This window comes from Apteryx mantelli, chromosome 10 (assembly GCF_036417845.1).
Source record: "Apteryx mantelli isolate bAptMan1 chromosome 10, bAptMan1.hap1, whole genome shotgun sequence".
NCBI lineage: Eukaryota > Metazoa > Chordata > Aves > Apterygiformes > Apterygidae > Apteryx > Apteryx mantelli.
Window position 1 is genome coordinate 13,310,001 of NC_089987.1, and position 12,870 is coordinate 13,322,870.

The window sequence follows — 12,870 nt, forward strand, 5'->3', positions numbered from 1 at the left end:
CGTAGGGCTGCATGTTTCTTTGAGTTCATTCACTTTCTAATGCCGATGTACCGCTGTGGCTGCATAATCGGCTGTTGCATTGAGGTGAAAGGTGCAAGACGGAGGGTAACACAACTCTTTCATGAGAAATCTTCAGTTCTTTTCAGCCTCTTGTGGAGCAGGCCCATACAATGAGGATATAAGCATCTGCGGTTTGATTGATTTAAGGTAGAATAGGTCAGTCAGAAGCAGGAGTCAGAGCACTGGATCTTTTCAGATAAACAGAGCCTATAATTGTAAGACAGTCCCACAAGTTTAAGATTTCTTACAGGTCCAAAATTGTAACTGTATTGACAAGTAAGCAACTATCAATATATTCTCCTTCTGTTTCACAAAATGAAATCATGTCTCTCTATAAAACCTGAGTATCTTCTCTTCGCTTTGTAAACACAATGAAAGATGTTTGGGCAGAATAAAGTACAAAGGTGGCTTTATAAGTACCCTTTACATTACAGAAATGAACTCTCAAAAGCTCTCAGAACTTTTGCTCAGGCAAGTCTGTTTTAATAGGCATAATGTATAAATTGCTTTGATAACCATATTCCTCCACTACCTTTATATTTTGAAGTATTCACTCTAGCTTTAATTTTATTAATGTATTTCTTTTATCTTTCATCTGAATAGTGTTCTGTATGTAAAGTGACCAAATGTGATTAATGATGAATAGATTAAGATGGGACAGGGTGTTTGAAAAATGACTTAAGTATTGCATGTAAGTCACTGGCTATAGTCCCAAAATGCAAATTCTGGTTAAGTTAATGACTGGAAAATCATGATGGCATTAGTGTATGAGTTTTGTATTATTTAAAATTACATTATAAACAATAAATAATTAGCATTTTACATTAGGACTAGTTAATAGTACCACACACAATTATTTCTACGGGCATTAGTATTTTAGAGTCAAAAATCTAAATATAATTGACTTGTAGAAACATGATTATAAATTTTGCTGTCCAGAGTTTGTAACACTTTTGCCTTGCAAATGGCATACTGAAGTTCATGTCCCATTAAAGATTGGTACTTTATTAAAATGTCTGGAATAATCTTGTTTGCAATAGGCATGTCTGGTCTTTCTACAGAGAAGATTCTGAACAACCTTTAGGATGGGATTTCAGGAGGGAAATTTGTTAATACGTTCACTCCTGCCTGACAAATGAGCATTATCGTCAATGTGGGTGCACATTTCCACTTATCCTTTTTGTAGCTGGAAAGCTTTATGAAAAACAAATTAATAATGCATACTAAATTATGTCTGCAAGAGACATTTATGTATACATTGCTAGCTTCAAGACTGATTAGATTTACATTTCTTTAAAAATGATTTTTTTCTCACACATCCATGCCTTTAGAATGCATTGCATGATAGAAAAATGCAGTCTTGATTTCAATTGAATACCTGGAAGGAGTGGTTTTTTTTTCTCCCCTATTAATATGTGCGTGTATTCTCCTAGAGTTTGTGTGTTATTTTTCCCCAAAAGAGAATGTTCTCTTGAATTACCCAGCCCAAATGTATGCCTTAGGATGAGAAATTCAGCAGAGTAGATGTCCTATTATCATAACTTGTAAAAGGTCCGTTTAATAATAGCTTGTATTAAACAAGAGTCTGCTAACTATACAGTAAAGACTGTTTTTCAGCAGAGAACGTAAACCATATGTTTTAAATGCAGCTAAAAATGGATGCAGTGTGCTATTTCCTTCCACCTCAGCCTGCAGTGTATTACTTAGATTTGCAAGGCATAGCCAGCACTAGTACTTAACACTGCTGAAAGAGCCACCCTTCAAGGTTTTTTTTAACCACAAAGAAAAGAGAAATATAGTAGCATCGATTGTTAAATCCTAGTGCTTGTTACTCACTGCCCGCACACAGAACATCATGCCTTTGTAGCAGTGAGGAGAGTTGGTATTTATCAGGGTTCAGAGCTAGTTCAGCCACACACTTGACAAATTATTTGTGGAATTGTTGTATTCACAGTCACTTAAATAAGAATCTGTCAACACAAGGCTGTGCTTTGTTGCAGCAGGTCTCACAGTTTTTCCTGTGCACTCAAAGAATGATGGATTGGAGGTAATGCAAATTCACTACCATTTTATATGCTGGTGCCTTCTTCATAGACAGGAAACATAGCTCAGTATCATCTTGTAAAATGCCTTAACTGTAAAGGCCTAGTTCAGTGTTGAAAGTGCTTTTTAAAAATGGTATGTTGGAACAGGAAAATGTAATTCAAATATTTTCCTCACGTCTCATTTTTAAGACTGTTTGTTGGAGCAGGTGTGCATTCAGATTTTCACAGGCTAAGTAGGACATATGCTTATCTGTGCTGGGTAATTAAAACAAATTGATAAATACAATTATTTGATTTTATGGCAACTTGAAAGTTAATACTGCTTAAAGGGATATTAAATAGTTCATACAGCAGAAAAAATGCCTATTAGGTAAGTTAGTCTGCATTGTTTACAGTAATTCTCTTCGTAAATTCAGTTGTCCAGCAACGAATAGCTATCTTAAGGCTCAGTAACCAGTCCCAAAATATAGTTCAGATCATGGCAAAAACCATGATCCTTTGACAGAATGGAACTTACAATAGTAAGTAAAGAGCTTATTTGTGCTGATGTATCTTTTTTAGGTGCTGTCCAAAACTGGGATGTTTTGCCCAGGAACTAAGACAACCACAGACCTCTTGCCCCTTTCTGCTGTGGCAGAAGTAGGTGCTTTTCCCTGCCCTGTTATTTGCCCTCCATCCGCAGGGAGAGCACGCAAGCCCACCTGCAGCCTGGAGCAGCACCTGGAGGGACGAAGGACGCTGAAGGCTGCCTCAAGGATGTGGAAGTTTTTGTAGCAGTTGAATAGATGGAGTTGTGACTTATTTAAGCTATATCTCTGTCTCTCTTTTTGGTTGTTCAGGAAAATAGATCCTTCTGTACTAGGAAAAAGCTTGTCTGTGCAGGAGAGGGCTTTCTCATAGGCTCATTTCAAGAGTAAGGAATGAGCTTGCTAGGAGTTAAGGACAATCACAAATCTTACCATGTACTGCCTCAAGTTCAAGGTGCATTTCTTTGATCTAGTATAATGATGGGGCAAATTAACAGGATGTATAATTTTTTTTTAAAAACAATCAACAACAATGCAAACAAGGCAACAAATGTGACAAATAGTATTTACTGAGCTTAATATTTGCTGATGGGAGGCCCTGATCAATGCAGTATAAAAACCTTCATGGATTATAATAGGCACTAGTTAAGTCAATGAATATACTTACATGCGCTTCAGGTGGGCCAGTTTTTAACCCCAAATATTTTGGGCCTTAAGCTTTCAACTTAATCTGAGCAATTTAATCTGAGCAGGCACTCATAGGAACCTGACTAAATTTCAGTGCAGCTGCAAGGCGTGTTTAGCTGGTGTGCACATCTGGACTGAAGTGAGTTGCCCTTGCAGCCTGCTATCAGCATTACTGTTTTACACTGATGTTTTATCTGTAGTAAGAGAACTAACGTGCAATATTGTTTACTTCCGTATTAACTGAAAGGAAATAGTTTTGACATTGAAGAGCATTGTCTTTTCTGTGTTAGTGCTGCGTGGCCTCTTTTTGTTTCCTTTGTGAGTAGTCTGCTATGACTTGCTCTGATTTTATCTGTTACAAAGCATATATTTCTTGAGAATCATTAAAAATAGTAACTTGAATGTACTGCTTGTGAAAGCTGTGACTAGCTAGCTCTGTAGGGCAGCATCTCCGAGCCTCCTCCTCGGTCACGCAGCATGTGCAGTGCTGCAGCAGTAGCGCGGAGCGGGGGCTGCTGCTGCTAGCCCCATGCAGGCATTTCTGCAGTGGTTATCTGCTCTCAGAGGTATCTGGAAACATTTCATGGACTTCATTCATTTTACCAAAAAATGGCTGTAGTACAGCACTGCGTATAAGTTGATCTGCTCTATTAGACTAACAGAACCCTTATTTCCTTCTCTACCTCGTGGTGTTTAGTCATGGCTCTGGAGTCAACCATCATGTACTGGCGCTGCGATGACTGCTGCAGGGACCCAGGCCTGCAGTGTAGTGCTGTGTGGGGTCTTGTGACTGCGGATGCCACTACACTCCGCTGGTGAGGCTGGTCGTGACTTGCTTGCTTATATAGGATCCCTTTAGACTTGCAGGGAGGTGTCTGTTTGGCAGAGCCCTGCAGAACTGCCCCATGCAAGGCCCGCGCTTCCCAGCTGTGCAGGGTATTCAGACTTTTATACAATTTCCCCTGGCAGCCTTTTGAAGGATTTACAGACGCGAAACAATTTCAGCCTGCAGGCTGACTTACAGCATGGGATATAGTATTTTCACTTGCGTCTAAAAATGCTGTTGTGTGGCCAAAAATTAAATCGCCAAGAAATTGCACATGGTTCACAACACAGCTCCTTGATAACATTAAGAGTATATGTAATATTTTGAAATCAGTGGCCAATTATTTCTAATAGTTTCATGATAATTTATGTAGAAAATCTCTCTGTTGGATGTGTTCCTGCTTTGGTCTAAATGTATTTCTGAACACTCTGTCAAACATCCTCATTTGGCACCTATTTTGTTTCACTGAATTTCTTTAGTATGTCCAGAGCTCTTGCCAATGTATTTGTGGAACATATTTTGACAGCTTTGTAACCAAATTTGTTACTTCTTGTGTTTGGAATGGGTATCAAATTGTGGATATTAATGTGTTTGTTTCCTTTTGATATAGACTTGATTGGATAATACCTTTGCTTTTTCTGATGGTAAATACAACAAGGTGAGTCAGTGAATATTTAATTTTTTTTACTCATTTCAAATGTCATTAAGATTTAGAAACCGCAAATCTGTTATGCATGTTGTTTTGTTTTTATGTCTGCAGCTAAAAGCAATACTGAGCAGAATATCCTTATACTCTAGAATTGTGTGTAATTTCTTACTTACCCAAGGCTTATGATAACAGGAGCTGTAGAGATGTAATGACGGTAGGTCCTCCCTCACTAAAATACTTACGTGTGCGTGCGTGTGTGTGTGTGTATATGTATATACATATATTTCAAATTTTATTTCAATATGCTTGGATTAACTAGATTATTGAATTTCAATTTGTTGTGCTCATTTATAAAATAACCTTCCTATTGAATTTGTTAGAGCTGAATGAAAATGGTGTATTTAAGGCTGATCATAATCTTTTCCATCATGTTTTCCTTAATGTGGTATTTCTAGATTAAAAGAGATGACAAGATAATGCGCATTGAAATTTAAAAGTCTGGTCTGTGGCTCTGCGACAGCGGCCAGCATGTGGGCTGCTGAGCTCATGCACCCTGGCAGAGCTCTCAGAGACATCATGCTAGATTTGTGATGTTTGCAGCCATGTAAGCCCCCTGCTATTCCCTCCAAATGAGCACTGCACGCAGCCTGCCCCGAGCTGACTACTGTCCTATGGCCAGGCGCAGCGTGGGTGAGGTCTCACTCCTCACGCCCCTGGTTCCTGGAAGGGGGCAGCACCATCCTTGGCCCTCGCTTTGGCTTGTCCTGAGATGGTGGGTGTCTCCTGCACAGCTCTTGGTGGCTGGTTTCTGAAGCCTTTAACCTCCTCTGCTGAACGTAGACCTAGATATCATCCCGAATCTGTATGAATGAATAGGACATGCATGTTATTTTTTCAAATATTGTCCAGAGAAACAGGCTGGAAAGGTTTAATGAATTAGTTGCTTTTGAGAGTAGAGGCTAAAGGTGACATGGAGGATACACATTTTAGAATTCAGTTTAAATAAGGCTTAGTGGTTGCCATAGCTCCTGGTTACTTTTGCTCTGCTGTGGGTAGTTTAGTACTTGGAAGTATTTGGTCACCCCTAAAGGTAATGTGCTGATTTGGAGCACTGGCCATTCCGGGTGATAGCGCTGTCTCTAAAATGGCAAATTCCATCCTAGAAAAAGTAGAAGAACTCTTCCTGCTTCTAAGGGCTCCTGTTTGTGCCATTTTCAAGGCATTCTTTGAAAGATGATACTCAGCTGGCATAGAGCTCTTTGATTTTTATTGCTGGCAGGTAGGTTGCATGCTGTGCTGAATAATACGTATCAAAAAGAAAATGAATCCTGAAGCAGCTGGTTTTGTTGCTGATAGTAAAGCAACCTCCTGTTATTCTTGTAATGTAAAGATTGGTTTAAAAATGTCAGCATCTTCCTGAACTGATATACACTGCTTTTACAAAGATTTAATCAAAATTCTTAAGTAACAACAATAAATTTTCTTATTTTATTTAACTATGTTGTATAAAAAGCGTAATTCCAAATTTAAAATATCAGTAAAATAAATTACAGGTGATTTTTAAAGGTGTCTGTCATCCTACAACTTCGAAGTCTGTATCTTAATTTCAGTTATGGGTGCAAGCCTATGCATTTCCTTTCTTAACTTTTAGATGGCAACTGTCCAGTCAGTTTTAGAAATTGAACTTAGGTTTGAACCAGTAAGTAATGTTTTGGAAATAAGATCAGATTTCATGTCTTACAAAGAACATGATATGTATTACAAATAGAAAACATTTCAAATACAGTTTATTTTTTAATTCTCGACAGCTTCTGATTCTGTACTTCTATGGAATAATATCTTATTCTTTGAGCAGTTTCTTTCAACTTACCTGGACAACTTGTGACACAGACTACAATCAGGGCATCAGAAGCTCTTCCTCAGAAAGAAATCATATTAAGTTGACAGAAGTGGGGTGGTTATTCAGTGTCTGTACTAGAAATAGCATAGATACTACATTTGAGGGCTAATTTTCTCTCAAATCTGAAGCCTAGCTTAAGCAAGGGCAGCAATCTTGTGCCAGCTGCCAGCATTCTCCAGAGAAATTGGAGCAATAGGCCATAGAAATGGCCTGGTCATAACATATTTTTCTTGCTATTAGAGAAGAAGAGTAACAACTGCTCTGCTGGTTTCGTAATACCAAAGAATTTCCTACAAAATGGTAGAGGCCAGGCCAAGATGCGGAGTAAATTAAAATTACGAAGAGCAGACTGACCTACCATTGACTCAATAGACCTTGATCAATTTAAAATGATGTTTTACCAATTGATATAGAGATGAGCTGGCAATACAGTATTTAAGCAGAAGGAAGTATTTGCTAAAAATGATTTAAAAACAATATGAACAACTTTATGACTAGGTTCAGGAGGACAAGTTTTCCTTTTGGTTAGAAATTTTGCATTACAGATTATATATTTTGCTTGTCAAATTTGTTTCATTGAATGTCTGTGTTCCATTGAAGTTTGAATATTTGCTACTTACGTGAAATCTTTTTACACGGTGATAACACGCTATATCCAAACAAAGTAAATTGGATCTATAGACTTGCTCCACCTTAAGCCTTTCTGGACAATTTTGTTTGAGTGTTAACTGAAGACTAACTCTTCCAGACAACATCTGACAGATTGCTAAATACAAAAATAATTTGCTTATTAGAGGTGATATTTATCAAAAACCTTAGAACAATGTGCACACTGAAATATATTTATGATCATGTAAAAAATGAAGTGACCTGTTGGAGACAGACCTTAGTTTCTGAGAGGGAAAGAAGTGCTTAGGAAGGTTCCACGAAACACATGAAATTATTGTGTATATGTAAGAAGTAATAATGTCATCTGTTTTTTTCTGTTTCCTGTTGATTGACTTTTATAGCTTGCAAACATTATGCTGGATTGTAAATTGCAATAAATTTAATCAAGAATTATTTTATTCAGCCTACTAATGAGGAATAATAGCGTATGTATCAATTAGACATGTCAATTTGTGTGAAGAAATAGATTTACAAAGGGATAGTAGGTAAAAAAATATCATTGGTATCAATTCACTTCATTATTTTTAATTTGCTGTGAATATTGAGTGCTTCCAACATAAAATCATTCCTCAATTAAAATAAAACAGCTGTACTCCTATCAGCTTTTCCTTGCTTGTTGTTGCTTACAGATTAGCAGTTGTCATTGGCTTCAGTCTCATGTCATTTCATTAATTTGCAACCATAAATGGGTAAAAAAAATAAAATAATAATAAAAATCTTTGGCACGTCAATGCCAAATGTCTAAATTGTTTTTTCAGATTGCACTGAAAGGACAGAAATACTGTGGGAGCAATATTTTGGGGATATCACAACTATGACAAAACTCTGGCCTCTTCTGTTATCCAGCATCAACAAAGCAATAGTAGTTGTGAGCACTTCATTCATTTTGGCACTTTTTTATTACTCTAGATTCCTTTTCTTTTCCCCTAGACAATTTCTAGTAAACTAGATCCCACAAAAGTGTCATACTGTAAATCAGAAATTGTAAGGATGAATTCTGAATTGGATTGGCTTGTAGCTTCCTTTCACTATAGATCTAACAAGTCCCTTTGCTTCCTCTGTTAGGATGGCTGTGCCTTTACTTAGTTTTCCATGATATCATTGAGCATGTTTGTGTTTTTGAGTGACATATGTAGCTCTGGGGTTGTCCTTATTTATCTTCAAATAGATCAAAACACTGACAGTAAGAGCACATTTTTTAAAGTGAAGCATGGGAGCTGCATAAGCTTTTTCTGCAAATCAAATGTGAAAATGTAGTCTATAATTTCTTCTGTTGATTTCTGTTTTTCTAGTGGTAAGTTCTTAATGGCCTGACAAGATTTTAAATTGGTCTACCTTACCTTTTTATAAACTGGTTATTATTTTAATGGGAAGTTAAAAAAAAAAAAAGATTTTTTTTTTAAGGTGTGGTATACAACATGTAAAGAGTACACAGGAAGAGCCAATAATTACACATTATGATATATTTGAATAAAAAAGAATATTATCTCTCAAATGGCTCTTAATCTAAGGTTACAAGAATTGAAGGTAAGCTGTACTTCTGACTATTGTTTTCTGCAGCCAGTATCAGAGGTTTCAATATTTTTAGATCCAACTGCCTGAACGCATTTTACCATGGTGTATTTTTATTATGTTTTGTTACCAGTGAGAGCTTTTTGATAGAACTCCCTAGTAGCTTACAGAGGATTCATGTCTGTAGGGAGGCTGAACACATGGGATCTTAATCCTGGTTAGCAGTGTATTCTTTGTTACAACAAGTAAAAGCTTATGAATTTATTCTTCAGCTCTGAAAGTAGAAGCTGACACTCGTTTGTATCAGAGAGTTTTAGCTAATGACTATTTCAGTGTTCATCTGCTAATTTGCTTCCCCCTAACTAGAATCAGTATTCTAAGTAAAATGTATGTGAAGTTTTTGGGGCTGATCCTAAAACTTCAAGTATTTGAAGACTTGCCTGTATTTCGTTATTGTTGAAATATAATAATAATAATAATAATAATAATAAGTGCTTTAACTGTGTTTATTTTTCTGAACTCACTGAATTTAATGAAAAGATCATTTCATAAGCTGAACACATCTTCAATTTTTGATAAATCCAGAGTGTTGTCATTTAGCATTGACGATTTGTGAAAAAAATCAAATAGGCTATGTGACTTTAATGCTGTACTTTTGAATAGGTATCTGCATATTTCAAAACTGAATAAGAAATATTGTTGAAAATCACAGACGTGCTTAACACATAGGTATGCTATTTGTAATCTATAATGGCATCTATACTGAGACTCATGCTGATTAATTTATCCCAGGTAATCTGTCTGTGCAATATATCCCACTACATTTGAGGCCAGACTTTGTGGGTGATGTTTGGAGAAAGAGATTTCCTTGCTGTACAGCAAACATCAGAAAGCTTTCAAAATTCTAGGAGAGAACAACAAATAAAGGAAGTTCATATCACAGGACTGATTGCTGAATTTCCTAAATTGTATATAATTATGAGTTGGGATACTGTTATTTACAAATAAACTTTGCTTTTATCAGTTAGTATCAACAGTCAATGTCAATCATTTTTGTATTTCCTGTGCATATACTCAAATTTTCTTTAATGCTTTAAGTTGTCTATATTCTGTCTCGTGTTAGTGTTGGAATTATGTTAAGCAATATGGTTATCAAGTTAATGCAAATGTGATCATTGTTTTTTATAGATAAATAGAAAATTGGACATTTTTAATGGGTGGACTTATTCCTGCTTAGCTTTTAAGGACAACTAACATCTAAAAACTCCTTCAGTGTATTGATGGAAGCACAAGTTTAAGGTCGGCATTAATATTGAAATGAGACTGAGGAGGAGAGCGCCCCATCACTTGCATGTTTATCTCCCTGTGGCGTTTGGAGCCCCAGTCTGTACCCTGTCCAGGGGTACCAAAGTCCTTTTCTTCACTCCGGGACGGGGTTAGGTGAGAGGATGGAGATCTGATTCCTGCAGCTCTGTGACTCCTCTCCATTTGTTTTCTGCAAAGCTTCATTTCTACCACTCTTGCTCCTGCTGTTCACTGACGCTGGGCTGGCAGCTGTGCGAGCTTCCAGCCTGCTAGCTGGGCACCTCAGCACACGGCATGATGCAGAACCTTGTTTTTGCTTCTTAGTGGAGAAAACAATCACCTGCCATAAACTCATATAATACATTCACTACAGAGTTGATGTGTCTGTTATCTGACTACTGTAGCAGCTAAACTTTAAAGTTTTAATGTTACCAATATACAACCTGAGTTAATGGGATAAGGAACACATTTTGAATCAGATCGTCATAAACAGAGGAAAAGGAATATTTTTTTCTCAGACCCTTGTAACAAATTCAGCCTCCTGCTTTTTGTGCAGTAAGCATTATTCTTCAAATCAAAAGTAAATATTTTAAAACCAAGATTGAAGTTAATTTTACCGATCGTGCATCTTAGTGGCTACACTGTTTGAACATTATTTGTCTATGTGAAGCTGTGCCCTGAAGTTTTCAAGCTCAGGAAGGCCTAAAGTGACTTGCTTTATACAGCCATTCAGTATTGGCCTACACACCGATAATCCTTTAGTGTAATAAAATATATGTCTTTGCTCTTTTGCTAGACGTTATAGAGAAGTCTTCTGATCATCCAGCTATGAAAAGCACCATGACTGGTTCTGCCCAGAAGCTGCATGAATACATGTGGAGCAGAAAAGTTGCTCTTTATAGCCAGCTGTAAAGTTCTTTCAAATCCTGTGAATGTTCAGCCTGAGAAGACTTCACACTGCCATTTTCTGAGATACAGCTTCGCTTCAGCATTCCAGCCTTCAGGAGCGTGTATGAGTCAAGATTGCACTCCAAGCCCACACTTTATCTGTGAAACACAAAGTCAGCCTGTCCATTTCAGGGAGAAGTGTGTTTGGTTTCAGTAAGCTACCACAGAACGCTCTCCAGATTTGACAAACGTTGCAGTTAGTTGCTTTTGTGCTTAGTACACAGTGCAAATGCTGTAAAATGTTTTTCGCATGATGCAACGTTGCCAGCAGATAATCACTGAAGCATTAGACCAAGAGAATTTGTGTATATCCTACAAGTTGCAGGAGGATAAGAAAAAGTAAACAAAAACTAATAGCTGATTTTTTCAGATGATACCATTCCTTCCCTTTTGTTAAACTAATACATTTTAAAATGCTACTTTTAGTCAGTTTCTGTAAAAACTGATTAGAAAACCCTAAACTGATGTGAAAATGGTTTTGTTTCTGTCCTAGTTTTGACCGTGTGAATTTTTTAGAACATTTTCAGTTTAATTATGCATCACTAAAAATTGCAATTAAACTGAATTTGCAATGGAAACTGCTCATTTTAGTTGACTGTCAAATTTACCATAGCACTGTGAAATAGGGACCTTTATTATTATGAGATGTTTTGGAAAAAATGACTTTTTAAGCAGAGAAAAAATATCAATTCTCTCAGTCCTATCACAGTGAACCAACAATTTAAAGACATAGCTGATCAATGAAGCCAGTAACTCTTTAAACACAATGGAATCTTTTACAGGTGGTGTCTTAAATTATTTGTATGCTGCAAGTATTGGCAGTATTGAATTAAGTCTTTTTTTGCATCTTTACTTGTTTTGTGAAATGCATCTTTCAGATGTGGGTAGCATGCTAATATTGCTTTAAAACAATCTCATGGTAACCTACTTGTCTTAGGGGCATCTGACATGAAATATTTTGCAGGATGCTATGACGCAATTTGATGGATATTGTGTATTATATAAGACTGTACAAATCTTAATATCTCTGTTCCTCTGTTTTAGCATGTGATGTACAGCTCTGTGTACATACAGCATCTCAGACTAGCGTCTGAGACTACCCTTTTCCTCTAAGCCCTAGGCATTTTTATCACTGTGCCAATAAAACGAAAGGGATTTATGGGGTACTGCTTTTTAATTCATTCAATTCTCTGTTCATTGTGAGGTTAATGTTGTTGATCTATTTTTCTCTTGAAACAAATAAAAACAATATGTGCTGACAGTGACTTTGACTTTTGACATGGGAGATAGAGGTCAACATTTAATTCTATATTTATAGACTACATGAACAATATTATCTATATTAAAAACTGTTCACTCAGTCCTTGTCATTTTACAACTTAGTTCAGTAGCTTATATCACGTTGAACATTTTCTCCAACTCTTATCAAGGTGCCATCATTCACAGTGCTACATTTAAGGGGTTGTCAGCCTTTCCATTAAAAACACCTTTATTCAGGGTTTCGTAACTTGACTATCTAAAAAAAAATTACACCAAGACTGATCTGTGGCTTTAGTTTAAACAATATATACATTAAAAACATACCGCAAACCCACAACCAAAAAAACAACAAAGAACCCAAATAAAGCTGAGAGCTGTTTGGTTTGGCAGTTGTTCAATGGTCACTTTTATTTAAGAAATTAATGTGATTTATCAAGCAGATACTATATAACACCATCTAAATATTCTTCCATTTCTTTATT

The 12,870-nt window shown here is 36.6% G+C and overlaps 1 long non-coding RNA gene across 1 annotated transcript; it reads left to right on the top strand.

Annotated features, from left to right (window-relative positions):
- Positions 1 to 4,029: 4,029 nt before the first annotated feature.
- LOC106483356 (uncharacterized) lies at positions 4,030 to 12,387 on the top strand. Its single transcript, XR_001292356.1, has 3 exons — positions 4,030 to 4,134; positions 4,756 to 4,803; positions 10,977 to 12,387. It is a non-coding gene; the product is annotated as an uncharacterized lncRNA (long non-coding RNA).
- The last annotated feature ends 483 nt before the right edge of the window (positions 12,388 to 12,870 follow it).